The sequence below is a fragment of the Brienomyrus brachyistius genome, chromosome 2 (genome assembly GCF_023856365.1).
Source record: "Brienomyrus brachyistius isolate T26 chromosome 2, BBRACH_0.4, whole genome shotgun sequence".
Classification (NCBI taxonomy): Eukaryota; Metazoa; Chordata; class Actinopteri; order Osteoglossiformes; family Mormyridae; genus Brienomyrus; species Brienomyrus brachyistius.
In genome coordinates, this window is record NC_064534.1 from 36,353,340 (window position 1) to 36,380,034 (window position 26,695).

Sequence of the window (26,695 nt, forward strand, 5' to 3'; positions counted from 1 at the left end):
CGGGGTAATTCACACCCTTCAATGCCAGCTTAATGTTTAGGTTAGTGGGAATCACAGAGGAATTAGGGATGAAAACTTCTTTGCTGGTGGTAGAAGCGGTCTGGTGAATTTTTAGAGAGAAGAGGCCGTCGATGTTTGAATGTAGAAAATTGTTCTGGCTGCAGCCTGCAGTATGGACTTGTTGGTGTGTGTAGCTCCCAGTGTTCTGACAGCGCGACGTTTTGGGGAAGCATGTGATTCAGCAGCTACCAGTGGGCTTCGTGCGGCGGAGATTTTGTGGCTGTTAGCGGAGTTGATAACAGAGGGTCGTTAAGAGAAGCCTACATGCAGTAGGCAAAGGAGTAATGTTTGCCGGCGGGGGACGTGCGGCGATTACCCTGTGCGGTAGTGAAAAGGAGTTAAAAAGAAGGAAGTGTGCGGATGCGGAAAGAATGGAATAATTGTGGTAGGCTGCCGGCTGAGTAGTTTGGTGAATGTTTGGTGTGGGTCCGGCGCTGCCGATTGGATGGTGGTGCTGCAGTGTGAGTCAGATAAAAAAAAAAAAAAAAACCAGGAGTAGGATCCAATGGGACTAACTGGCATGTATAGACGCGTGTAATGCAAAAGGGCTGTTTTTGGTAGCATCTTCCGCTTACGGCCATACCACCCTGAACACGCCCGATCTCGGAAGCCAAGCAGTGTAGGGTCTGGTTAGTACTTGGATGGGAGACCTCCTGGGAATACCAGGTGCTGTAAGCTTTTCTCACTTTTACTTTATACAGGGGGCGCTCCACTTCACGATTAATTTAAATCTATCACTCCCCTTCCATTTTACTATTTTATATATATATATTTTTTTTTTTCTCTCATTCATAAAGGCAGCTTTTAGAAACCGTTTTACTCTAAATACTTCCTGGTAATTCTAGGTGCTGTAAGCTGTTCGTCCCTTTATTCCACCAGGGCGCGATCTTCTCACAAACTTGAAGACTGTCACTCCCCATTCACGTTTTACAACTTATTGTTAATGATAAAGAGACAGCTTTTTACACACAGTTTTAAACAAAGTACTGATATTATTCCTCTTCAACTGACCGCTTTGTTTTCTATGCAAAAACCACTTCGCCACAGAAGACTCGATATTATTGGCATAGCAAGTTCTGCTCTTCTCCTTTCAAAACTTGCTAAAAGCTGTATTTAACACTAGATTTACCGAGTTTTTATTCTCTGCTGAGAGTCCCAAGGTGTTTGTCACCCCTGCTGTGATTTTCGCAGGTCTTCAGCCCCATCCTCCTCCTGCTTTTGTTGTGCAAACACACCCATTACCTGTGAGGCCTGGCGCATTTGCATTTTTTACTCAGAGTAGCTCAAATCCAAGGCAGGCTAAACCTCTGTGTGTGACATGGAAACCTTCACAAAAGTCTGCCATATCTATACCAAATATCCCACACGCTGACTGACCTGCAAATATGAAAGACGCACATTCACAAAATATATTATAACACAAGTCTGTGTTATTTATAAAACAAATTGAGTGAAAATAGAATGAAAAGTTGCTAATAGAATGAAATGAATAAAATGAAAACATGCTAACACTTCAGTCTCCAATGCATGTTTGTATATAAATGTCATAAGCTGAGTGAAGTCATGGTCCATGGTTTTTGACATGCTCATACACATACAGAATAAAATGTCATTTCATTTTCATTGGCCATCACTGAATTATAACACCAAAAGTGAATTTTGTTTTTGTGTGATCTCTCCAGCTTTGCATGTTTGGCTGTTCATGTAAAAATTGATGTATCCGTGCCTCAGTTCCAGGTTCATCTCTTCGTCATCTTTCTGCCTTTTGTCTCAGTGGTTACTGTCCCACACAGTCTGTCTATCTTTCAAAGTCTGTGTTTGCAGCGTTTGAAAACCCAGTGACCATCATCCCTGTATTTGGCAATGGAGTTCCTTGGCTAGAAGAATCGGAAACAATCTTCTTTTTCCTTTCCACCCTGTAGAAGCTTTGTACAGAACGTAGGCATTCACCGCCACCAAGTCCAGCATGTTGTAAAACACAGCTACTGGCCACTTGCTTGTTGCTGCTCGTACTGAATACATGCGCGCCATTCTAAACACTGACGTGGAGAATTCCTCTCCCTGTGCAGTGTCCTTTGCCAATGGAGGAAGTTCACGGCAAACGTTATTCACCATGCCCAGTAAAGTGAAGCAGTCTGTGTGACAGTGACAGTGAGGTGAAGAAATTGTCCATTGTGACATTTCTCCCGTCATCCAGAAATGACTCCATCAGACTCATGACCACGTTCTCTGCCAGCCTTCACCAAGAACTGTGCTGAAAGTTTCACTCCAGGAGAACACATGAACATAGATGTACAGCTGTTCTCGACCAAGATTCATTGTCCATGCAGTATATTTACATTTACATTTACAGGATTTGGCAGACGCCCTTAACCAGAGCGACTTACATAAGTGCTTTGAGACTCTGCAATGAATTTCCGATGCTAGCTCAATAAGGACCCCAGCTACGAATACTATCTCTGAGAACGCCATTGAGTAGTGCAGAATTTTTATTTTATTTTATTTTTTTAAAACACACACCAGAAAAAGAGTCGAGTAAGAATATAGAAGTTCTACGTCAGGTATTTCTGAAAAAGAAAAGTTTTGAGTCGTCGCTTGAAGACATTCAAGGATTCAGCTGTTCGGACATCTAGGGGGAGTTCATTCCATCTATTAGGTGCTAGGACAGAGAAGAGCCGAGATGCGTGTCTTCCTTGTGCCTTGAGGGGAGGTGGGACCAGTCGAGCAGTGCTGGAGGATCGGAGAGATCGTGGTGCAGAGCGGGGTGTGATGAGGTCCTTTAGGTAGGATGGTGACAGAGAATTTTTGGCGTTGTATGCGAGCATCAGTGTTTTGAATCTGATGCGTGCAGCTACAGGAAGCCAGTGGAGGGAGCGCAGCAAAGGAGTGGTGTGGGAGAACTTGGGAAGGATGAAAACAAGACGAGCAGCTGCATTCTGAATCAGTTGGAGGGGACGGATGGCGCTCAGTGGTAAACCCGCTAGAAGCGAGTTACAGTAGTCAAGGCGTGAGATGACGAGGGACTGGACGAGTATCTGGGTAGCCTGGGTGGAAAGAAATGGACGTATCCTCCTGATGTTAAAGAGGAGAAACCGACAAGAGCGAGAAAGACTGGTGATATGTGAGGAAAATGACAACCGATCATCTATGGTAACTCCAAGGTTTCTAGCAGAAACCGAAGGACGGATCAGGGAGTTGTCAAAGGAGATCGCAAGGTCCTGGAGGGGGGATGAGTCAGCCGGGATGTAAAGCAACTCAGTTTTACTAGTTTTGAGTTTTAGCTGGTGAGTGGTAATCCAAGATGAGATGTCTGCCAAGCATGTAGAGATCTTAGTGGAGACATGAGTGTCTGAGGGAGGGAAGGAGAGGATGAGTTGAGTGTCATCGGCATAGCAGTGGTAGGAGAAGCCATGTGAGGATATAACTTCGCCAAGAGATTTAGTGTAGAGGGAGAATAGGAGAGGGCCAAGAACCGAGCCCTGAGGGACACCGGTGGAAAGACAACGTGGAGTAGATGTGGATCCATTCCATGTCACTTGGTATATCGCATCCAAGCCGGACAAATTTGGGATCAAGTTCTGGATGGCCACGGATTTGGAGACCAAATACGTCTGCAACGTGTCCCCTAACTTGGGAAAGGACCCCAGTCACCAGAAAAGGGAGAGGCTGGCAGAGAACATGGTCATGAGTCTGATGGAGCCATTTCTGGATGACGGGAGAAATGTCACAACGGACAATTTCTTCACCTCACTGGCACTGTCACACAGACTGCTTCAGCGCAAAACAACACTACTGAGCACAGGGAATAAAGTTTGGTATGAACTTCCTCCAATTTCAAAGGACACTGCACAGCAAGAGGAATTCTCCGCGTCAGTGCTTAGAAGTGGCAGTGTCTCCTTGACAATTTATGCACCTAAAAAAACAAGATTGTGTGTGTTCTGAGTTCCTTGGACCAAGATGTGGCGATCTGTGAAGGCAGAAAGAGGAAACCCAACACGATAACAGACTATAACCACATGAAGGTATGTGAATGTGTGTATAATTTTACATCAGTGCTACAATGTTTTCTGATATGTACTATACAGGCCTATATAGAAAGAAGGTAGAAAAAAAGCAAATACACTCATGACTCTCTCTCTCTCTGCTGTTATAGTGTGGTGTAAATGTGTTGGACCAAATGGCGCGCATGTATTCCGTAAGAGCAGCAACATGCAGGTGGCCAGTAGCTGTATTTTACAACATGCTGGACCTGGTGGTGGCAAATTCCTACGTTCTGTACAAGGCATGTACAGGGTGGGAAGGCAAAAGAAGATTATTTTTGAGTCATCTAGCCAAGGAACTCCATTGCCAATTTATGCCACAAAAGGCTATGGGGACAGAGGAAGGCTGCTGCTGTGCCAGGACTTGTATGGACAACTCAGTGTCAGGTACAGGAGAACTGCAACAGAAACCGCAGCAGGTTTACCAGTGCAAAGTGTTACAAATTCACTTGCGCCAAATGCAGGGATGATGGTCACTGGGTCTGCAAACACTGCAAAGTTTGAAACACTCAATTTTTTTTATAAATAAAACAGACTTGTGCTTCCATATATTTTGTGAATGTGTGTCTTTCATTTTTGCAGGTCAGTCAGCATGTGGGATATTTGGTATAGATATGGCAGACTTTTGTGAAGGTTTCCATGTCACACACAGAGGTTTAGCCTGCCTTGGATTTTAGCTGCTCTGAGTAAAAAAATGCAAATGCGCCAGGCCTCACAGGTAATGGGTGTGTTTGCACAACAAAAGCAGGAGGACAATGGCCCAAGAAACTCTCAGCAGGGATGCTAGTAGGTGTTAGGCCCAGGGAATTTACGCAAATTTGCGTAGATTTGGCAGTTCTAGTGTTAAAAGAACAGATTGGCCGGGGTAATTCACACCCTTCAATGCCAGCTTAATGTTTAGGTTAGTGGGAATCACAGAGGAATTAGGGATGGAAACTTCTTTGCTGGTGGTAGAAGCGGTCTGGTGAATTTTTAGAGAGAAGAGGCCGTCGATGTTTGAATGTAGAAAATTGTTCTGGCTGCAGCCTGCAGTATGGACTTGTTGGTGTGTGTAGCTCCCAGTGTTCTGACAGCGCGACGTTTTGGGGAAGCATGTGATTCAGCAGCTACCAGTGGGTTTCGTGCGGCGGAGATTTTGTGGCTGTTAGCGGAGTTGATAACAGAGGGTCGTTAAGAGAAGCCTACATGCAGTAGGCAAAGGAGTAATGTTTGCTGGCGGGGGACGTGCGGCGATTAACCTGTGCGGTAGTGAAAAGGAGTTAAAAAGAAGGAAGTGTGCGGATGCGGAAAGAATGGAATAATTGTGGTAGGCTGCCGGCTGAGTAGTTTGGTGAATGTTTGGTGTGGGTCCGGCGCTGCCGATTGGATGGTGGGGCTGCAGTGTGAGTCAGATAAAAAAAAAAAAAACAGGAGTAGGATCCAATGGGACTAACTGGCATGTATAGACGCGTGTAATGCAAAAGCGCTGTTTTTGGCACCATCTCTCGCTTATGGCCATACCACCCTGAACACGCCCGATCTCGTCTGATCTCAGAAGCCAAGCAGGGTAGGGTCTGGTTAGTACTTGGATGGGAGACCTCCTGAGAATACCAGGTGCTGTAAGCCTTTCTCACTTTTACTTTATACAGGGGGCGCTCCACTTCACGATTAATTTAAATCTATCACTCCCCTTCCATTTTACTATTTTATATATATAAATTTTTTTTTTTCTCTTATTCCTAAAGGCAGCTTTTAGAAACCGTTTTACTCTAAATACTTCCTGGTAATTCTAGGTGCTGTAAGCTGTTCGTGCCTTTATTCCACCAGGGCGCGATCTTCTCACAAACTTGAAGACTGTCACTCCCCATTCACGTTTTACAACTTATTGTTAATGATAAAGAGACAGCTTTTTACACACAGTTTTAAACAAAGTACTGATATTATTTCTCTTCAACTCACCGCTTTGTTTTCTATGCAAAAACCACTTCGCCACAGAAGACTCGATATTATTGGCATAGCAAGTTCTGCTCTTCTCCTTTCAAAACTTGCTAAAAGCTGTATTTAAAAGAACAGATTGGCCGGGGTAATTCACACCCTTCAATGCCAGATTAATGTTTAGGTTAGTGGGAATCACAGAGGAATTAGGGATGGAAACTTCTTTGCTGGTGGTAGAAGCGGTCTGGTGAATTTTTAGAGAGAAGAGGCCGTCGATGTTTGAATGTAGAAAATAGTTCTGGCTGCAGCCTGCAGTATGGACTTGTTTGTGTGTGTAGCTCCCAGTGTTCTGACAGCGCGACGTTTTGGGGAAGCATGTGATTCAGCAGCTACCAGTGGGTTTCGTGCGGCGGAGATTTTGTGGCTGTTAGCGGAGTTGATAACAGAGGGTCGTTAAGAGAAGCCTACATGCAGTAGGCAAAGGAGTAATGTTTGCTGGCGGGGGACGTGCGGCGATTAACCTGTGCGGTAGTGAAAAGGAGTTAAAAAGAAGGAAGTGTGCGGATGCGGAAAGAATGGAATAATTGTGGTAGGCTGCCGGCTGAGTAGTTTGGTGAATGTTTGGTGTGGGTCCGGCGCTGCCGATTGGATGGTGGGGCTGCAGTGTGAGTCAGATAAAAAAAAAAAAAAAAAAACCAGGAGTAGGATCCAATGGGACTAACTGGCATGTATAGACGCGTGTAATGCAAAAGGGCTGTTTTTGGTAGGATCCCTCGCTTATGGCCATACCACCCTGAACACGCCCCATCTCGTCTGATCTCGGAAGCCAAGCAGGGTAGGGTCTGGTTAGTACTTGGATGGGAGACCTCCTGGGAATACCAGGTGCTGTAAGCCTTTCTCACTTTTACTTTATACAGGGGGCGCTCCACTTTACGATTAATTTAAATCTATCACTCCCTTTCCATTTTACTATTTTATATATATATATTTTTTTTTTCTCTCATTCCTAAAGGCAGCTTTTAGAAATCGTTTTACTCTAAATACTTCCTGGTAATTCTAGGTGCTGTAAGCTGTTCGTGCCTTTATTCCACCAGGGCGCGATCTTCTCACAAACTTGAAGACTGTCACTCCCCATTCACGTTTTACAACTTATTGTTAATGATAAAGAGACAGCTTTTTACACACAGTTTTAAACAAAGTACTGATATTATTCCTCTTCAACTGACCGCTTTGTTTTCTATGCAAAAACCACTTCGCCACAGAAGACTCGATATTATTGGCATAGCAAGTTCTGCTCTTCTCCTTTCAAAACTTGCTAAAAGCTGTATTTAAAAGAACAGATTGGCCGGGGTAATTCACACCCTTCAATGCCAGCTTAATGTTTAGGTTAGTGGGAATCACAGAGGAATTAGGGATGGAAACTTCTTTGCTGGTGGTAGAAGCGGTCTGGTGAATTTTTAGAGAGAAGAGGCCGTCGATGTTTGAATGTAGAAAATTGTTCTGGCTGCAGCCTGCAGTATGGACTTGTTGGTGTGTGTAGCTCCCAGTGTTCTGACAGCGCGACGTTTTGGGGAAGCATGTGATTCAGCAGCTACCAGTGGGCTTCGTGTGGCGGAGATTTTGTGGCTGTTAGCGGAGTTGATAACAGAGGGTCGTTAAGAGAAGCCTACATGCAGTAGGCAAAGGAGTAATGTTTGCTGGCGGGGGACGTGCGGCGATTAACCTGTGCGGTAGTGAAAAGGAGTTAAAAAGAAGGAAGTGTGCGGATGCGGAAAGAATGGAATAATTGTGGTAGGCTGCCGGCTGAGTAGTTTGGTGAATGTTTGGTGTGGGTCCGGCGCTGCCGATTGGATGGTGGGGCTGCAGTGTGAGTCAGATAAAAAAAAAAAAAAAACAGGAGTAGGATCCAATGGGACTAACTGGCATGTATAGACGCGTGTAATGCAAAAGCGCTGTATTTGGCAGCATCTCTCGCTTATGGCCATACCACCCTGAACACGCCCGATCTCGTCTGATCTCAGAAGCCAAGCAGGTTAGGGTCTGGTTAGTACTTGGATGGGAGACCTCCTGAGAATACCAGGTGCTGTAAGCCTTTCTCACTTTTACTTTATACAGGGGGCGCTCCACTTCACGATTAATTTAAATCTATCACTCCCCTTCCATTTTACTATTTTATATATATAATTTTTTTTTTTTCTCTCATTCCTAAAGGCAGCTTTTAGAAACCGTTTTACTCTAAATACTTCCTGGTAATTCTAGGTGCTGTAAGCTGTTCGTGCCTTTATTCCACCAGGGCGCGATCTTCTCACAAACTTGAAGACTGTCACTCCCCATTCACGTTTTACAACTTATTGTTAATGATAAAGAGACAGCTTTTTACACACAGTTTTAAACAAAGTACTGATATTATTTCTCTTCAACTCACCGCTTTGTTTTCTATGCAAAAACCACTTCGCCACAGAAGACTCGATATTATTGGCATAGCAAGTTCTGCTCTTCTCCTTTCAAAACTTGCTAAAAGCTGTATTTAAGAGAACAGATTGGCCGGGGTAATTCACACCCTTCAATGCCAGCTTAATGTTTAGGTTAGTGGGAATCACAGAGGAATTAGGGATGGAAACTTCTTTGCTGGTGGTAGAAGCGGTCTGGTGAATTTTTAGAGAGAAGAGGCCGTCGATGTTTGAATGTAGAAAATAGTTCTGGCTGCAGCCTGCAGTATGGACTTGTTGGTGTGTGTAGCTCCCAGTGTTCTGACAGCGCGACGTTTTGGGGAAGCATGTGATTCAGCAGCTACCAGTGGGTTTCGTGCGGCGGAGATTTTGTGGCTGTTAGCGGAGTTGATAACAGAGGGTCGTTAAGAGAAGCCTACATGCAGTAGGCAAAGGAGTAATGTTTGCTGGCGGGGGACGTGCGGCGATTAACCTGTGCGGTAGTGAAAAGGAGTTAAAAAGAAGGAAGTGTGCGGATGCGGAAAGAATGGAATAATTGTGGTAGGCTGCCGGCTGAGTAGTTTGGTGAATGTTTGGTGTGGGTCCGGCGCTGCCGATTGGATGGTGGGGCTGCAGTGTGAGTCAGATAAAAAAAAAAAAAACAGGAGTAGGATCCAATGGGACTAACTGGCATGTATAGACGCGTGTAATGCAAAAGGGCTGTTTTTGGTAGCATCTCTCGCTTACGGCCATACCACCCTGAACACGCCCGATCTCGTCTGATCTAGGAAGCCAAGCAGGGTAGGGTCTGGTTAGTACTTGGATGGGAGACCTCCTGGGAATACCAGGTGCTGTAAGCCTTTCTCACTTACTTTATACAGGGGGCGCTCCACTTCACGATTAATTTAAATCTATCACTCCCCTTCCATTTTACTATTTTATATATATATATATATTTTTTTCTCTCATTCCTAAAGGCAGCTTTTAGAAACCGTTTTACTCTAAATACTTCCTGGTAATTCTAGGTGCTGTAAGCTGTTCGTGCCTTTATTCCACCAGGGCGCGATCTTCTCACAAACTTGAAGACTGTCACTCCCCATTCACGTTTTACAACTTATTGTTAATGATAAAGAGACAGCTTTTTACACACAGTTTTAAACAAAGTACTGATATTATTCCTCTTCAACTCACCGCTTTGTTTTCTATGCAAAAACCACTTCGCCACAGAAGACTCGATATTATTGGCATAGCAAGTTCTGCTCTTCTCCTTTCAAAACTTGCTAAAAGCTGTATTTAAAAGAACAGATTGGCCGGGGTAATTCACACCCTTCAATGCCAGCTTAATGTTTAGGTTAGTGGGAGTCACAGAGGAATTAGGGATGGAAACTTCTTTGCTGGTGGTAGAAGCGGTCTGGTGAATTTTTAGAGAGAAGAGGCCGTCGATGTTTGAATGTAGAAAATTGTTCTGGCTGCAGCCTGCAGTATGGACTTGTTGGTGTGTGTAGCTCCCAGTGTTCTGACAGCGTGACGTTTTGGGGAAGCATGTGATTCAGCAGCTACCAGTGGGCTTCGTGCGGCGGAGATTTTGTGGCTGTTAGCGGAGTTGATAACAGAGGGTCGTTAAGAGAAGCCTACATGCAGTAGGCAAAGGAGTAATGTTTGCTGGCGGGGGACGTGCGGCGATTAACCTGTGCGGTAGTGAAAAGGAGTTAAAAAGAAGGAAGTGTGCGGATGCGGAAAGAATGGAATAATTGTGGTAGGCTGCCGGCTGAGTAGTTTGGTGAATGTTTGGTGTGGGTCCGGCGCTGCCGATTGGATGGTGGGGCTGCAGTGTGAGTCAGATAAAAAAAAAAAAAAACAGGAGTAGGATCCAATGGGACTAACTGGCATGTATAGACGCGTGTAATGCAAAAGCGCTGTTTTTGGCAGCATCTCTCGCTTACGGCCATACCACCCTGAACACGCCCGATCTCGTCTGATCTCAGAAGCCAAGCAGGCTAGGGTCTGGTTAGTACTTGGATGGGAGACCTCCTGAGAATGCCAGGTGCTGTAAGCCTTTCTCACTTTTACTTTATACAGGGGGCGCTCCACTTCACGATTAATTTAAATCTATCACTCCCCTTCCATTTTACTATTTTATATATATATATATATTTTTTTTCTCTCATTCCTAAAGGCAGCTTTTAGAAACCGTTTTACTCTAAATACTTCCTGGTAATTCTAGGTGCTGTAAGCTGTTCGTGCCTTTATTCCACCAGGGCGCGATCTTCTCACAAACTTGAAGACTGTCACTCCCCATTCACGTTTTACAACTTATTGTTAATGATAAAGAGACAGCTTTTTACACACAGTTTTAAACAAAGTACTGATATTATTCCTCTTCAACTGACCGCTTTGTTTTCTATGCAAAAACCACTTCGCCACAGAAGACTCGATATTATTGGCATAGCAAGTTCTGCTCTTCTCCTTTCAAAACTTGCTAAAAGCTGTATTTAAAAGAACAGATTGGCCGGGGTAATTCACACCCTTCAATGCCAGCTTAATGTTTAGGTTAGTGGGAATCACAGAGGAATTAGGGATGGAAACTTCTTTGCTGGTGGTAGAAGCGGTCTGGTGAATTTTTAGAGAGAAGAGGCCGTCGATGTTTGAATGTAGAAAATTGTTCTGGCTGCAGCCTGCAGTATGGACTTGTTGGTGTGTGTAGCTCCCAGTGTTCTGACAGCGCGACGTTTTGGGGAAGCATGTGATTCAGCAGCTACCAGTGGGCTTCGTGCGGCGGAGATTTTGTGGCTGTTAGCGGAGTTGATAACAGAGGGTCGTTAAGAGAAGCCTACATGCAGTAGGCAAAGAAGTAATGTTTGCTGGCGGGGGACGTGCGGCGATTAACCTGTGCGGTAGTGAAAAGGAGTTAAAAAGAAGGAAGTGTGCGGATGCGGAAAGAATGGAATAATTGTGGTAGGCTGCCGGCTGAGTAGTTTGGTGAATGTTTGGTGTGGGTCCGGCGCTGCCGATTGGATGGTGGGGCTGCAGTGTGAGTCAGATAAAAAAAAAAAAAAAACAGGAGTAGGATCCAATGGGACTAACTGGCATGTATAGACGCGTGTAATGCAAAAGGGCTGTTTTTGGCAGCATCTCTCGCTTACGGCCATACCACCCTGAACACGCCCGATCTTGTCTGATCTCAGAAGCCAAGCAGGGTAGGGTCTGTTTAGTACTTGGATGGGAGACCTCCTGAGAATACCAGGTGCTGTAAGCCTTTCTCACTTTTACTTTATACAGGGGGCGCTCCACTTCACGATTAATTTAAATCTATCACTCCCCTTCCATTTTACTATTTTATATATATATATATTTTTTTTTTTTTCTCTCATTCCTAAAGGCAGCTTTTAGAAACCGTTTTACTCTAAATACTTCCTGGTAATTCTAGGTGCTGTAAGCTGTTCGTGCCTTTATTCCACCAGGGCGCGATCTTCTCACAAACTTGAAGACTGTCACTCCCCATTCACGTTTTACAACTTATTGTTAATGATAAAGAGACAGCTTTTTACACACAGTTTTAAACAAAGTACTGATATTATTCCTCTTCAACTGACCGCTTTGTTTTCTATGCAAAAACCACTTCGCCACAGAAGACTCGATATTATTGGCATAGCAAGTTCTGCTCTTCTCCTTTCAAAACTTGCTAAAAGCTGTATTTAAAAGAACAGATTGGCCGGGGTAATTCACACCCTTCAATGCCAGCTTAATGTTTAGGTTAGTGGGAATCACAGAGGAATTAGGGATGGAAACTTCTTTGCTGGTGGTAGAAGCGGTCTGGTGAATTTTTAGAGAGAAGAGGCCGTCGATGTTTGAATGTAGAAAATAGTTCTGGCTGCAGCCTGCATTATGGACTTGTTGGTGTGTGTAGCTCCCAGTGTTCTGACAGCGCGACGTTTTGGGGAAGCATGTGATTCAGCAGCTACCAGTGGGCTTCGTGCGGCGGAGATTTTGTGGCTGTTAGCGGAGTTGATAACAGAGGATCGTTAAGAGAAGCCTACATGCAGTAGGCAAAGGATTAATGTTTGCTGGCGGGGGACGTGCGGCGATTAACCTGTGCGGTAGTGAAAAGGAGTTAAAAAGAAGGAAGTGTGCGGATGCGGAAAGAATGGAATAATTGTGGTAGGCTGCCGGCTGAGTAGTTTGGTGAATGTTTGGTGTGGGTCCGGCGCTGCCGATTGGATGGTGGGGCTGCAGTGTGAGTCAGATAAAAAAAAAAAAAAACAGGAGTAGGATCCAATGGGACTAACTGGCATGTATAGACGCGTGTAATGCAAAAGCGCTGTTTTTGGCAGCATCTCTCGCTTACGGCCATACCACCCTGAACACGCCCGATCTCATCTGATCTCAGAAGCCAAGCAGGGTAGGGTCTGGTTAGTACTTGAATGGGAGACCTCCTGAGAATACCAGGTGCTGTAAGCCTTTCTCACTTTTACTTTATACAGGGGGCGCTCCACTTCACGATTAATTTAAATCTATCACTCCCCTTCCATTTTACTATTTTATATATATAAATTTTTTTTTTTCTCTTATTCCTAAAGGCAGCTTTTAGAAACCGTTTTACTCTAAATACTTCCTGGTAATTCTAGGTGCTGTAAGCTGTTCGTGCCTTTATTCCACCAGGGCGCGATCTTCTCACAAACTTGAAGACTGTCACTCCCCATTCACGTTTTACAACTTATTGTTAATGATAAAGAGACAGCTTTTTACACACAGTTTTAAACAAAGTACTGATATTATTCCTCTTCAACTGACCGCTTTGTTTTCTATGCAAAAACCACTTCGCCACAGAAGACTCGATATTATTGGCATAGCAAGTTCTGCTCTTCTCCTTTCAAAACTTGCTAAAAGCTGTATTTAAAAGAACAGATTGGCCGGGGTAATTCACACCCTTCAATGCCAGCTTAATGTTTAGGTTAGTGGGAATCACAGAGGAATTAGGGATGGAAACTTCTTTGCTGGTGGTAGAAGCGGTCTGGTGAATTTTTAGAGAGAAGAGGCCGTCGATGTTTGAATGTAGAAAATAGTTCTGGCTGCAGCCTGCAGTATGGACTTGTTGGTGTGTGTAGCTCCCAGTGTTCTGACAGCGCGACGTTTTGGGGAAGCATGTGATTCAGCAGCTACCAGTGGGTTTCGTGCGGCGGAGATTTTGTGGCTGTTAGCGGAGTTGATAACAGAGGGTCGTTAAGAGAAGCCTACATGCAGTAGGCAAAGGAGTAATGTTTGCTGGCGGGGGACGTGCGGCGATTAACCTGTGCGGTAGTGAAAAGGAGTTAAAAAGAAGGAAGTGTGCGGATGCGGAAAGAATGGAATAATTGTGGTAGGCTGCCGGCTGAGTAGTTTGGTGAATGTTTGGTGTGGGTCCGGCGCTGCCGATTGGATGGTGGGGCTGCAGTGTGAGTCAGATAAAAAAAAAAAAAACAGGAGTAGGATCCAATGGGACTAACTGGCATGTATAGACGCGTGCAATGCAAAAGGGCTGTTTTTGGTAGCATCTCTCGCTTACGGCCATACCACCCTGAACACGCCCGATCTCGTCTGATCTCGGAAGCTAAGCAGGGTAGGGTCTGGTTAGTACTTGGATGGGAGACCACCTGGGAATACCAGGTGCTGTAAGCTTTTCTCACTTTTACTTTATACAGGGGGCGCTCCACTTCACGATTAATTTAAATCTATCACTCCCCTTCCATTTTACTATTTTATATATATATGTATTTTTTTTTTCTCTCATTCATAAAGGCAGCTTTTAGAAACCGTTTTACTCTAAATAATTCCTGGTAATTCTAGGTGCTGTAAGCTGTTCGTGCCTTTATTCCACCAGGGCGCGATCTTCTCACAAACTTGAAGACTGTCACTCCCCATTCACGTTTTACAACTTATTGTTAATGATAAAGAGACAGCTTTTTACACACAGTTTTAAACAAAGTACTGATATTATTCCTCTTCAACTGACCGCTTTGTTTTCTATGCAAAAACCACTTCGCCACAGAAGACTCGATATTATTGGCATAGCAAGTTCTGCTCTTCTCCTTTCAAAACTTGCTAAAAGCTGTATTTAAAAGAACAGATTGGCCGGGGTAATTCACACCCTTCAATGCCAGCTTAATGTTTAGGTTAGTGGGAATCACAGAGGAATTAGGGATGGAAACTTCTTTGCTGGTGGTAGAAGCGGTCTGGTGAATTTTTAGAGAGAAGAGGCCGTCGATGTTTGAATGTAGAAAATAGTTCTGGCTGCAGCCTGCAGTATGGACTTGTTGGTGTGTGTAGCTCCCAGTGTTCTGACAGCGCGACGTTTTGGGGAAGCATGTGATTCAGCAGCTACCAGTGGGTTTCGTGCGGCGGAGATTTTGTGGCTGTTAGCGGAGTTGATAACAGAGGGTCGTTAAGAGAAGCCTACATGCAGTAGGCAAATGAGTAATGTTTGCTGGCGGGGGACGTGCGGCGATTAACCTGTGCGGTAGTGAAAAGGAGTTAAAAAGAAGGAAGTGTGCGGATGCGGAAAGAATGGAATAATTGTGGTAGGCTGCCGGCTGAGTAGTTTGGTGAATGTTTGGTGTGGGTCCGGCGCTGCCGATTGGATGCTGGGGCTGCAGTGTGAGTCAGATAAAAAAAAAAAAAAACCGGAGTAGGATCCAATGGGACTAACTGGCATGTATAGACGCGTGTAATGCAAAAGGGCTGTTTTTGGTAGCATCTCTCGCTTACGGCCATACCACCCTGAACACGCCCGATCTCGTCTGATCTCGGAAGCTAAGCAGGCTAGGGTCTGGTTAGTACTTGGATGGGAGACCACCTGGGAATACCAGGTGCTGTAAGCTTTTCTCACTTTTACTTTATACAGGGGGCGCTCCACTTCACGATTAATTTAAATCTATCACTCCCCTTCCATTTTACTATTTTATATATATATATTTTTTTTCTCTCATTCATAAAGGCAGCTTTTAGAAACCGTTTTACTCTAAATACTTCCTGGTAATTCTAGGTGCTGTAAGCTGTTCGTGCCTTTATTCCACCAGGGCGCGATCTTCTCACAAACTTGAAGACTGTCACTCCCCATTCACGTTTTACAACTTATTGTTAATGATAAAGAGACAGCTTTTTACACACAGTTTTAAACAAAGTACTGATATTATTCCTCTTCAACTGACCGCTTTGTTTTCTATGCAAAAACCACTTCGCCACAGAAGACTCGATATTATTGGCATAGCAAGTTCTGCTCTTCTCCTTTCAAAACTTGCTAAAAGCTGTATTTAAAAGAACAGATTGGCCGGGGTAATTCACACCCTTCAATGCCAGCTTAATGTTTAGGTTAGTGGGAATCACAGAGGAATTAGGGATGGAAACTTCTTTGCTGGTGGTAGAAGCGGTCTGGTGAATTTTTAGAGAGAAGAGGCCGTCGATGTTTGAATGTAGAAAATAGTTCTGGCTGCAGCCTGCAGTATGGACTTGTTGGTGTGTGTAGCTCCCAGTGTTCTGACAGCGCGACGTTTTGGGGAAGCATGTGATTCAGCAGCTACCAGTGGGTTTCGTGCGGCGGAGATTTTGTGGCTGTTAGCGGAGTTGATAACAGAGGGTCGTTAAGAGAAGCCTACATGCAGTAGGCAAAGGAGTAATGTTTGCTGGCGGGGGACGTGCGGCGATTAACCTGTGCGGTAGTGAAAAGGAGTTAAAAAGAAGGAAGTGTGCGGATGCGGAAAGAATGGAATAATTGTGGTAGGCTGCCGGCTGAGTAGTTTGGTGAATGTTTGGTGTGGGTCCGGCGCTGCCGATTGGATGGTGGGGCTGCAGTGTGAGTCAGATAAAAAAAAAAAAAAGAACATTAGTAGGATCCAATGGGACTAACTGGCATGTATAGACGCGTGTAATGCAAAAGGGCTGTTTTTGGTAGCATCTTTCGCTTACGGCCATACCACCCTGAACACGCCCGATCTCGTCTGATCTCGGAAGCTAAGCAGGGTAGGGTCTGGTTAGTACTTGGATGGGAGACCACCTGGGAATACCAGGTGCTGTAAGCATTTCTCACTTTTACTTTATACAGGGGGCGCTCCACTTCACGATTAATTTAAATCTATCACTCCCCTTCCATTTTACTATTTTATATATATATATTTTTTTTCTCTCATTCATAAAGGCAGCTTTTAGAAACCGTTTTACTCTAAATACTTCCTGGTAATTCTAGGTGCTGTAAGCTGTTCGTGCCTTTATTCCACCAGGGCGCGATCTTCTCACAAACTTGAAGACTGTCACTCCCCATTCACGTTTTACAACTTATTGTTAATGATAAAGAGACAGCTTTTTACACACAGTTTTAAACAAAGTACTGATATTATTCCTCTTCAACTGACCGCTTTGTTTTCTATGCAAAAACCACTTCGCCACAGAAGACTCGATATTATTGGCATAGCAAGTTCTGCTCTTCTCCTTTCAAAACTTGCTAAAAGCTGTATTTAAAAGAACAGATTGGCCGGGGTAATTCACACCCTTCAATGCCAGCTTAATGTTTAGGTTAGTGGGAATCACAGAGGAATTAGGGATGGAAACTTCTTTGCTGGTGGTAGAAGCGGTCTGGTGAATTTTTAGAGAGAAGAGGCCGTCGATGTTTGAATGTAGAAAATTGTTCTGGCTGCAGCCTGCAGTATGGACTTGTTGGTGTGTGTAGCTCCCAGTGTTCTGACAGCGCGACGTTTTGGGGAAGCATGTGATTCAGCAGCTACCAGTGGGCTTCGTGCGGCGGAGATTTTGAGGCTGTTAGCTGAGTTGATAGCAGAGGGTCGTTAAGAGAAGCCTGCATGCGGTAGGCAAAGGAGTAATGTTTGCCGGCGGGGGACGTGCGGCGATTAACCTGTGAGGTAGTGAAAAGGACTTAAAGAGAAGGAAGCGTGCGGATGCGGAAAGAATGGAATAATTGTGGTAGGCTGCCGGCTGAGTAGTTTGGTGAATGTTTGTTGTGGGTCCGGCGCTGCCGATTGGATGGTGGTGCTGCAGTGTGAGTCAGATAAAAAAAAAAAAAAAAAAACAGGAGTAGGATCCAATGGGACTAACTGGCATGTATAGACGCGTGTAATGCAAAGGGCTGTTTTTGATAGCGTCTCTCGCTTACGGCCATACCACCCTGAACATGCCTGATCTCGGAAGCTAAGCAGGGTTGGGTCTGGTTAGTATTTGGATGGGAAACCACCTGGGAGTACCAGGTGCTGTAAGCTTTTCTCACTTTTACTTTATACAGGGGGCACTCCACTTCACGATTAATTTAAATCTATCACTCCCCTTCCGTTTTACTATTTTATATATATATATATTTTTCTCTCATTCATAAAGGCAGCTTTTACACACCGTTTTACTCTAAATACTGCCTGGTAATTCTAGCTGCTGTAAGCTGTTCGTGCCTTTATTCCACCAGGGCGCGATCTTCTCACAAACTTGAAGACTGTCACTCCCCATTCACGTTTTACAACTTATTGTTAATGATAAAGAGACAGCTTTTTACACATAGTTTTAAACAAAGTACTGATATAATTCCTCTTCAACTCACCGCTTTGTTTTCTATGCAAAAACCACTTCGCCACAGAAGACTCGATATTATTGGTATAGCAAGTTCTGCTCTTCTCCTTTCAAAACTTGCCAAAAGCTGTATTTAAAAGAACAGATTGGCCGGGGTAATTCACACCCTTCAATGCCAGCTTAATGTTTAGGTTAGTGGGAATCACAGAGGAATTAGGGATGGAAACTTCTTTGCTGGTGGTAGAAGCGGTCTGGTGAATTTTTAGAGAGAAGAGGCCGTCGATGTTTGAATGTAGAAAATTGTTCTGGCTGCAGCCTGCAGTATGGACTTGTTGGTGTGTGTAGCTCCCAGTGTTCTGACAGCGCGACGTTTTGGGGAAGCATGTGATTCAGCAGCTACCAGTGGGCTTCGTGCGGCGGAGATTTTGTGGCTGTTAGTGGAGTTGATAACAGAAGGTCATTAAGAGAAGCCTGCATGCGGTAGGCAAAGGAGTAATGTTTGCCGGCGGGGGACGTGCGGCGATTAACCTGTGTGGTAGTGAAAAGGACTTAAAGAGAAGGAAGTGTGCGGATGCGGAAAGAATGGAATAATTGTGGTAGGCTGCCGGCTGAGTAGTTTGGTGAATGTTTGGTGTGGGTCCGGCGCTGCCGATTGGATGGTGGTGCTGCAGTGTGAGTCAGATAAAAAAAAAAAAAAAACCAGGAGTAGGATCCAATGGGACTAACTGGCATGTATAGACGCGTGTAATGCAAAAGGGCTGTTTTTGGTAGCTTCTCTCGCTTATGGCCATACCACCCTGAACACGCCCGATCTCGGAAGCCAAGCAGTGTAGGGTCTGGTTAGTACTTGGATGGGAGACCTCCTGGGAATACCAGGTGCTGTAAGCTTTTCTCACTTTTACTTTATACAGGGGGCGCTCCACTTCACGATTAATTTAAATCTATCACTCCCCTTCCATTTTACTATTTTATATATATATATATATAAGAACATAAGAACATAAGAACATAAGAACTATACAAAAGAGAGGAGGCCATTCGGCCCATCAAGCTCGCTTGGGGAGAACTAAACTAATAGCTCAGAGTCGTTAAAATCTTATCTAGCTCTGATTTAAAGGAACCCAAGGATTCAGCTTGCACTACATTATCAGGAAGGCTATTCCATACTCTACACGCTGCGTAAAGAAGTGCTTCCTTAAATCCAGCTTGAAATGTTCTCCCGCTAATTTCCACCTATGGCCACGAGTTCGTGTATTTAAACTAATGCTGAAGTAACTATTTGGTTGAACAGCATCCAAACCTGTTAGAATCTTATATACCTGGATCATGTCCCCCCTCAATCTCCTTTGCTTGAGACTGAACAGATTTAGCTCAAGTAACCGTTCCTCGTATGACATTCCTCTAAGACCAGGAATCATTTTTGTGGCCCTACGCTGCACCTTTTCTAAGGCCACAATGTCCTTTTTAAGATATGGTGACCAAACCTGCACACAATATTCTAGGTGAGGTCTCACCAAGGAATTGTATAATCTTAGCATTACCTCCCTTGACTTAAACTCCACACACCTGGAGATATACCCCAACATCCTATTGGCCTTTTTTATTGCTTCCCCACACTGGCGAGAATGGGACATGGAAGCATCAACATACACACCAAGGTCTTTCTCATGATCAGCTACCTTTATTTCAGTGACACACATGAAATACCTGTACTTTATATTTCTGCTCCCTAGATGGAGTACCTTACATTTATCGACGTTAAATTTCATCTGCCAGGTATCGGCCCAGTCACTAATTAAATCAAGATCCCGCTGTAGCTGCTGAGCCACTAATTCAGTATCTGCTACACCACCCACCTTGGTGTCATCTGCAAATTTCACCAGTTTACTGTATATATTGGTATCCATATCATTTATGTAAATTAGGAACAATAGTGGTCCTAAAATCGAACCCTGCGGTACCCCACTATGAACGCAAGCCCACTGTGACATTGTGCCTCTTATAACTACTCGCTGTTTCCTATCTGTTAACCAGTTATCAATCCAGGTCGCTACGGTACCTAAAATACCAGTCGCTTTGAGTTTAAGTAGGAGCCTCTTGTGGGGGACAACATCAAAAGCCTTTTGGAAATCTAAGTAGATGACATCATAGGCCTTCTTATCATCAACTTCCTGAGTAGCTTCCTCAAAAAACTCCAACAGATTTGTTAAACAGGATCTACCTCTCCTAAATCCATGCTGGCTATCCCGCAAAATGTTATTGGAGTCCAGGTAATCTATCATTTTCTCTTTGATTAAAGCCTCCATAACTTTACCAGTTATACAAGTTAGACTGATTGGCCTATAGTTAGACAAATTATTTCTATCCCCTTTTTTGAAAATAGGCGTTATGAAGGCGTGCTTCCAATCAGAAGGTACCACACCTTCAGATAAGGATTTTTGAAACAGTAAAGTTAAGGGTCGGCAAATAATATCCCTCATCTCTTTTAACACTATAGGTAAGATGCCATCAGGGCCCTGTGATTTATTTATTTTGAGCTTAGCTAGGCTTTGCAAAACATCTGCTTCAGTTATATATACATTAGCTATAGACAATGCTGGATAGGTAATAACTGGTAAATTACTAAGGTCCTCAACAGTGAATACCCGTGCAAAACTATCATTGAACTCATTTGCTATATCAATGTCGTTTACTATTATAAGACCCTTACTATCCTGCAGATTAGTAATTTCAGGTTTTAGAGCTCTTTTAGAGTTAAAATACTGGAAGAAACTTTTAACGTCATCCTTAGCTTCCAATGCAACCATCCTTTCGACATTTCTTTTAGCTCGTCTAATATCATTTTTTAACTTAGCCTGTAGACTTAGATATTCCTGCTTAATTCTGTCATCATCAGTTATTTTCCATTGCTGGAACAAAGCCCTTTTCCTCCTTACTTTATGCTTTATTTCCCTAGTAAACCACCTAGGTTGCAATTTCCTAGATTTATTCTTGCTGGAAACAGGTATGAAGTCCTCTTGCACTTGCAATAATGTGCTTTTAAAAAATTCCCAGGCCTCTTCAACAGTTTTGTTATTTAACTCCATCCAGTTCACAGTTTCTAGTTTTAGTCTCATACACTTAAAGTCAGCCTTCCTAACATTATATATTTTTGATTTGGACTTAGCTCTTCGAACACTAAACTTAACCTCAAATTTGACCATGTTATGATCGCTACTGTCAAGTGGTTCTAAAACGTCTAATTTACCAAAATTATTATATATTTTCTCTCTTTCATAAAGGCAGCTTTTAGAAACAGTTTTACTCTAAATACTGCCTGGTAATTCTAGCTGCTGTAAGCTGTTCGTGCCATTATTCCACCAGGGCGCGATCTTCTCACAAACTTGAAGACTGTCACTCCCCATTCACGTTTTACAACTTATTGTTAATGATAAAGAGACAGCTTTTTACACACAGTTTTAAACAAAGTACTGATATAATTCCTCTTCAACTCACCACTTTGTTTTCTATGCAAAAACCACTTCACCACAGAAGACTCGATATTATTGGCATAGCAAGGTCTGCTCTTCTCCTCCTTTCAAAACTCGCTAAAAGCTGTATTTAAAAGAGCAGGTTGGCCGGGGTAATTCACACCCTTCAATGCCAGATTAATGTTTAGGTTAGTGGGAATCACAGAGGAATTAGGGATGGAAACTTCTTTGCTGGTGGTAGAAGCGGTCTGGTGAATTTTTAGAGAGAAGAGGCCGTCGATGTTTGAATGTAGAAAATTGTTCTGGCTGCAGCCTGCAGTATGGACTTGTTGGTGTGTGTAGCTCCCAGTGTTCTGACAGCGTGACGTTTTGGGGAAGCATGTGATTCAGCAGCTACCAGTGGGCTTCGTGCGGCGGAGATTTTGTGGCTGTTAGCGGAGTTGATAACAGAGGGTCGTTAAGAGAAGCCTGCATGCAGTAGGCAAAGGAGTAATGTTTGCCGGCGGGGGACGTGCGGCGATTAACCTGTGCGGTAGTGAAAAGGAGTTAAAAAGAAGGAAGTGTGCGGATGCGGAAAGAATGGAATAATTGTGGTAGGCTGCCGGCTGAGTAGTTTGGTGAATGTTTGGTGTGGGTCCGGCGCTGCCGATTGGATGGTGGGGCTGCAGTGTGAGTCAGATAAAAAAAAAAAAAAAACATTAGTAGGATCCAATGGGACCAACTGGCATGTATAGAGGCGTGTAATGCAAAAGGGATGTTTTTGGTAGCATCTCTTGCTTGCGGCCATACCACCCTGAACACGCCCGATCTCATCTGATCTTGGAAACTAAGCAGTGTAGGGACTGGTTAGTACTTGGATGGGAGACCACCTGGGAATACCAGGTGCTGTAAGCTTTTCTCACTTTTACTTTATACAGGGGGCGCTCCACTTCACGATTAATTTAAATCTAGCACTCCCCTTCCATTTTACTATTTTATATATATATATTTTTTCTCTCTTTCATAAAGGCAGCTTTTAGAAACCGTTTTACTCTAAATACTTCCTGGTAATTCTAGGTGCTGTAAGCTGTTCGTGCCTTTATTCCACCAGGGCGCGATCTTCTCACAAACTTGAAGACTGTCACTCCCCATTCACGTTTTACAACTTATTGTTAATGATAAAGAGACAGCTTTTTACACACAGTTTTAAACAAAGTACTGATATTATTCCTCTTCAACTGACCGCTTTGTTTTCTATGCAAAAACCACTTCGCCACAGAAGACTCGATATTATTGGCATAGCAAGTTCTGCTCTTCTCCTTTCAAAACTTGCTAAAAGCTGTATTTAAAAGAACAGATTGGCCGGGGTAATTCACACCCTTCAATGCCAGCTTAATGTTTAGGTTAGTGGGAATCACAGAGGAATTAGGGATGGAAACTTCTTTGCTGGTGGTAGAAGCGGTCTGGTGAATTTTTAGAGAGAAGAGGCCGTCGATGTTTGAATGTAGAAAATTGTTCTGGCTGCAGCCTGCAGTATGGACTTGTTGGTGTGTGTAGCTCCCAGTGTTCTGACAGCGTGACGTTTTGGGGAAGCATGTGATTCAGCAGCTACCAGTGGGCTTCGTGCGGCGGAGATTTTGTGGCTGTTAGCGGAGTTGATAACAGAGGGTCGTTAAGAGAAGCCTGCATGCAGTAGGCAAAGGAGTAATGTTTGCTGGCGGGGGACGTGCGGCGATTAACCTGTGCGGTAGTGAAAAGGAGTTAAAAAGAAGGAAGTGTGCGGATGCGGAAAGAATGGAATAATTGTGGTAGGCTGCTGGCTGAGTGTTAGGTTGAAGAAACTGTTAGTAATCATTTGTTATCATTTCTGTATAATCAGCAATGAGTGTAAATATGTATATACATTATTTTGTTTTTCTTTACCTTCATACTTTAGATTATATTAGTTTACACGTATCCTGAGCACGTGTTTAAATAGTTGTCCACCTGAGTAAAACCAGAACTTCTTCTTCTCTCACAGTCTTTTCTTTGTTCTCACTCCAAGACCCCTGCCCCCCATTGACTATAAATAAAGGTGCCAAGGGGAACCACCCTTTGTAACACATTGTAGCCTAGCATGCAGAGAGTGTGGTTACCCTTGTGCAAATAAAACTCTAAGTGTGTTGTCTCGTAATTAATGGTGTGTACAGAGTTGGAGTGGAAAGCCTGTCGCTTTCTCCAACATATACTGTATTGTAGTTTGGTCCTGTGTGCAGGGTTGGAGTGGAAAGCCTGACGCTTTCTCCAACATATTATTTGGTCCTTCGAGCCGGATCCGAGGACACCTGACGACATCGCCAGCGCACCGAGAGGAGCGACACCGAAGTCTGTCGACAGCCACTCGGAGACGGGTGCAAGAAAGACCTGTGACGTGAATTCGTCATCAGGCTGGTGGTTAGAACTGCGCTCGACGTCTGGTGATGTCTGACGGACCTCGGTGGCGGAACACAGGCACACAGGACAGGTGAGACAACAAAGGTTATTCAGCTAAATAACCGGGTCAATTGACGTGGGTTAGGCTTAGCCGTAATTAAGCAGAAAAGGGGTTAGGCTTAGCCGTAATTAAGCAGAAAAGGGGTTAGGCTTAGCCGTAATTAAGCGAAATATGAACATGCATGTATTGTGTGAATGACTGGACTAAGACTATTATAGAGGCTTAGAGTTGCTTTGGTCAGTCCATTTCTTATTTTGCCTGGTGGGAAAGAAGTACTGGTGATTGAAGGATCAAGGACGGGTTTCATCCCTGAAAACCGATACCGCTGCACGAACAGCGTGCAGTAGAAGGCCGTATTGGTGTCCTCCCATATATCTCGTACCAGTGAAATTCCACCCAGGACCTGTGTAGTGCGGAGACGGGAAAGAAAAAAAATGGGAAAGAATCAGAGTAAGAGGATTGAACTAGAGGGAGATGAGAAGTTTATGGAAGGATATAAACCAGGTTCAGGACAAATAAGTAATCAGAGGTGGAGAAAAAAACATGGGTTTGAAGGGAAACTCCACACTCCAGATATCTTAAAATTACAAGGAAATTTAAGACTAGAAATGTTACAAACCTTGAAGAAAGGAAAATTGGAGAAAAGGAAAAAAGAATATAAGTATTCAGATAATTGGTTGGAACAAAGTAAGTTAAGAGATGTACGTAGAAAGCAGAAAAAGGATGATAGAAAGGATAAATTAACTGCAGCCGCTCTAGTCACTTTAGATGATGAGACGGTGGCCAAAATAAAACATAGAGAAAATAGACCACCAGCACCGCCACTATTGCCTGCCCCCATGCAACCCGTAGATAGAAGGGAAATAAAACAACCATCAGCTATGGGCACAATACCAAAGAAGCCATCAGCTCTTCCTTCTTCCCCCATTATAACTAGGAGTAGAGATCCTACGTTATACCCTGTGCGCGATCTAGCTACTGCTAAGGTTCGATGGCATCCGCGAAATGAAGGCATTGATATTGATAGTGAAGAGGAAGAAATAGAATTACAATGCCCCCTAGTGGAGGTGGCAAACCCTAATAGAGAGCCAGATGGAGGACCTGAAACAATGTTAGTCTATAGACCATGGACAGCTGAAGATAGAACGGCAGCATTAAAGGGAATACCTCCTGTTGATGAAGGGGTACCAGAATTTTGGACAGCAATATTGGAACTACAGAGCAGTTTCCACCTGAATGGTAGAGAAATGTTCCAATGTTTAAGACAGCTGTTCAATCATAAATGGGGAAGAGTAGCAGGAGACTTTACTGGTCATGGACCAGACAATCAACCACTTGCACATAATTCACAAGCTCTGCAACAGAGTATGCAGCAATTACATGGAAGGATAGAGACAGTGTTTATGAGACGAGCAGATTATGGCAGAATTGCACAATGCAAGCAAAAAGATGGAGAAGAGCCAGAGGATTTTATGGATAGGATGAGAGTGGTGTTTAGAGGGAATTCAGGAATTCCTCATAATGAGGAAAATGGAGGAGTTTATCAGCAACAGTTAAAACGTGCGTTCATCACAGGGCTAAAACCTGAACTGAAGAGATACATAGATAAACATTGGGTACATCAGAATACTGGTTCAGTGCAGCAAGCCCTAGAATATGCCCAACACGCCCATACAGCACAAAAACAGAAATCAGACGCAGTGTTTGCTGCTAATGATACTGTTGCAATAATACATATGAATCCTCCGGGGAGGGGAGGGTTCAGAGGAAGGTCACGAGGCCGAGGAAGGGGGAGAGGTGCTTTTAGGAGCAATCAGCGAAATTTATTACAGCAAGATAACACTTGCTGGACATGCGGAAAACTTGGGCACTTAGCTAGGCAATGTAGAACCAAGTTTATAAACAACCCAAATTCCACAGAGAATCAATGACAATTAGCCTGTGAACTATCAAAAGAGCCAGATAAGCTGCAAAAACAGGATGAGACAGAAGAGATAGATTTGCAAGCAGTTTGCCAACTGCTAGCACTAAAACAACTTGAAGAACTACCAAAACGAAGGCTTATTATAAATGGGAAAATATATGAGTGCCTATGTGATACCGGAGCCTGTAGAACAGTGTTAACCACTAGCCCTCCAAGGGTCACCTTTTCCTCGTCCTCCATAAATATCCGAACTGCAGGAGGCCAAGCCAAAAGTCATCAATTGACAAATCCAGTTAGCATAAAAGATGAGGAAACAGAGTTAGAATGTCACGCCCAAGTGCTAATAAGCCCTTCATGTCCAGTCAATCTGTTAGGAAGGGATCTTATGATACAAATGGGTATTAGTGTGATTGCAACACCCACTGGCATGAAGGCTATAGTAGAAAAGCAAACTTTCGTGATACATGGCATGTCAGCTCCACAGTATTATTGGTCCCTAGATCTGGGGGGGACAGCACAGACACGTGAAATATTGAGAAAAACTAGAGAAAAGCAGTCCCCTAAACAAACCCAGTTCATGCCTGACGATGCCTTACACGTCACTATGTGGTACAAAGGCACCCCAGGACCAGATTATGCCTATGACAAAACGTTTCATGCCCTTCAAGACACTTGTATCACCTTACAACATATATATGTTAACTCCACTACTGGCTTTTCTGCTGCTTCAGTCATCTTATCTAATAAACAACAGGCTGTGTTCAGAGGGGGAACACCACACGTATCTCTATCAAAACCACCTCAGATGCAGTGGAAGGATGTAGAGATGTTCTTACGAGATTCCATGCACAGTTACAATGACTACCAAC

The 26,695-nt window shown here is 43.8% G+C and overlaps 11 non-coding genes and 3 pseudogenes across 11 annotated transcripts; all 14 read left to right on the top strand.

Moving 5' to 3' along the window:
• The first annotated feature begins 629 nt into the window (after positions 1 to 629).
• Positions 630 to 738, top strand: LOC125731840 (5S ribosomal RNA; annotated as a pseudogene).
• Positions 739 to 5,586: 4,848 nt separating this feature from the next.
• On the top strand, positions 5,587 to 5,705 carry LOC125735647 (5S ribosomal RNA). Its single transcript, XR_007394940.1, has one exon. It is a non-coding gene; the product is annotated as a 5S ribosomal RNA (ribosomal RNA).
• Positions 5,706 to 6,789: 1,084 nt separating this feature from the next.
• On the top strand, positions 6,790 to 6,908 carry LOC125736395 (5S ribosomal RNA). Its single transcript, XR_007395674.1, has one exon. It is a non-coding gene; the product is annotated as a 5S ribosomal RNA (ribosomal RNA).
• Positions 6,909 to 7,987: 1,079 nt separating this feature from the next.
• LOC125737264 (5S ribosomal RNA) lies at positions 7,988 to 8,106 on the top strand. Its single transcript, XR_007396530.1, has one exon. It is a non-coding gene; the product is annotated as a 5S ribosomal RNA (ribosomal RNA).
• Positions 8,107 to 9,184: 1,078 nt separating this feature from the next.
• On the top strand, positions 9,185 to 9,303 carry LOC125735451 (5S ribosomal RNA). The gene has a single exon (XR_007394747.1). It is a non-coding gene; the product is annotated as a 5S ribosomal RNA (ribosomal RNA).
• Positions 9,304 to 10,380: 1,077 nt separating this feature from the next.
• On the top strand, positions 10,381 to 10,499 carry LOC125737261 (5S ribosomal RNA). The gene has a single exon (XR_007396527.1). It is a non-coding gene; the product is annotated as a 5S ribosomal RNA (ribosomal RNA).
• A 1,081-nt stretch (positions 10,500 to 11,580) lies between these two features.
• On the top strand, positions 11,581 to 11,699 carry LOC125737300 (5S ribosomal RNA). The gene has a single exon (XR_007396565.1). It is a non-coding gene; the product is annotated as a 5S ribosomal RNA (ribosomal RNA).
• A 1,083-nt stretch (positions 11,700 to 12,782) lies between these two features.
• LOC125735176 (5S ribosomal RNA) lies at positions 12,783 to 12,901 on the top strand. Its single transcript, XR_007394476.1, has one exon. It is a non-coding gene; the product is annotated as a 5S ribosomal RNA (ribosomal RNA).
• Positions 12,902 to 13,979: 1,078 nt separating this feature from the next.
• LOC125735815 (5S ribosomal RNA) lies at positions 13,980 to 14,098 on the top strand. Its single transcript, XR_007395102.1, has one exon. It is a non-coding gene; the product is annotated as a 5S ribosomal RNA (ribosomal RNA).
• Positions 14,099 to 15,178: 1,080 nt separating this feature from the next.
• LOC125733921 (5S ribosomal RNA) lies at positions 15,179 to 15,297 on the top strand. Its single transcript, XR_007393253.1, has one exon. It is a non-coding gene; the product is annotated as a 5S ribosomal RNA (ribosomal RNA).
• A 1,078-nt stretch (positions 15,298 to 16,375) lies between these two features.
• On the top strand, positions 16,376 to 16,494 carry LOC125731650 (5S ribosomal RNA). Its single transcript, XR_007391639.1, has one exon. It is a non-coding gene; the product is annotated as a 5S ribosomal RNA (ribosomal RNA).
• Positions 16,495 to 17,573: 1,079 nt separating this feature from the next.
• LOC125732022 (5S ribosomal RNA) lies at positions 17,574 to 17,682 on the top strand (annotated as a pseudogene).
• Positions 17,683 to 18,759: 1,077 nt separating this feature from the next.
• Positions 18,760 to 18,868, top strand: LOC125731928 (5S ribosomal RNA; annotated as a pseudogene).
• A 3,357-nt stretch (positions 18,869 to 22,225) lies between these two features.
• Positions 22,226 to 22,344, top strand: LOC125731057 (5S ribosomal RNA). Its single transcript, XR_007391346.1, has one exon. It is a non-coding gene; the product is annotated as a 5S ribosomal RNA (ribosomal RNA).
• The last annotated feature ends 4,351 nt before the right edge of the window (positions 22,345 to 26,695 follow it).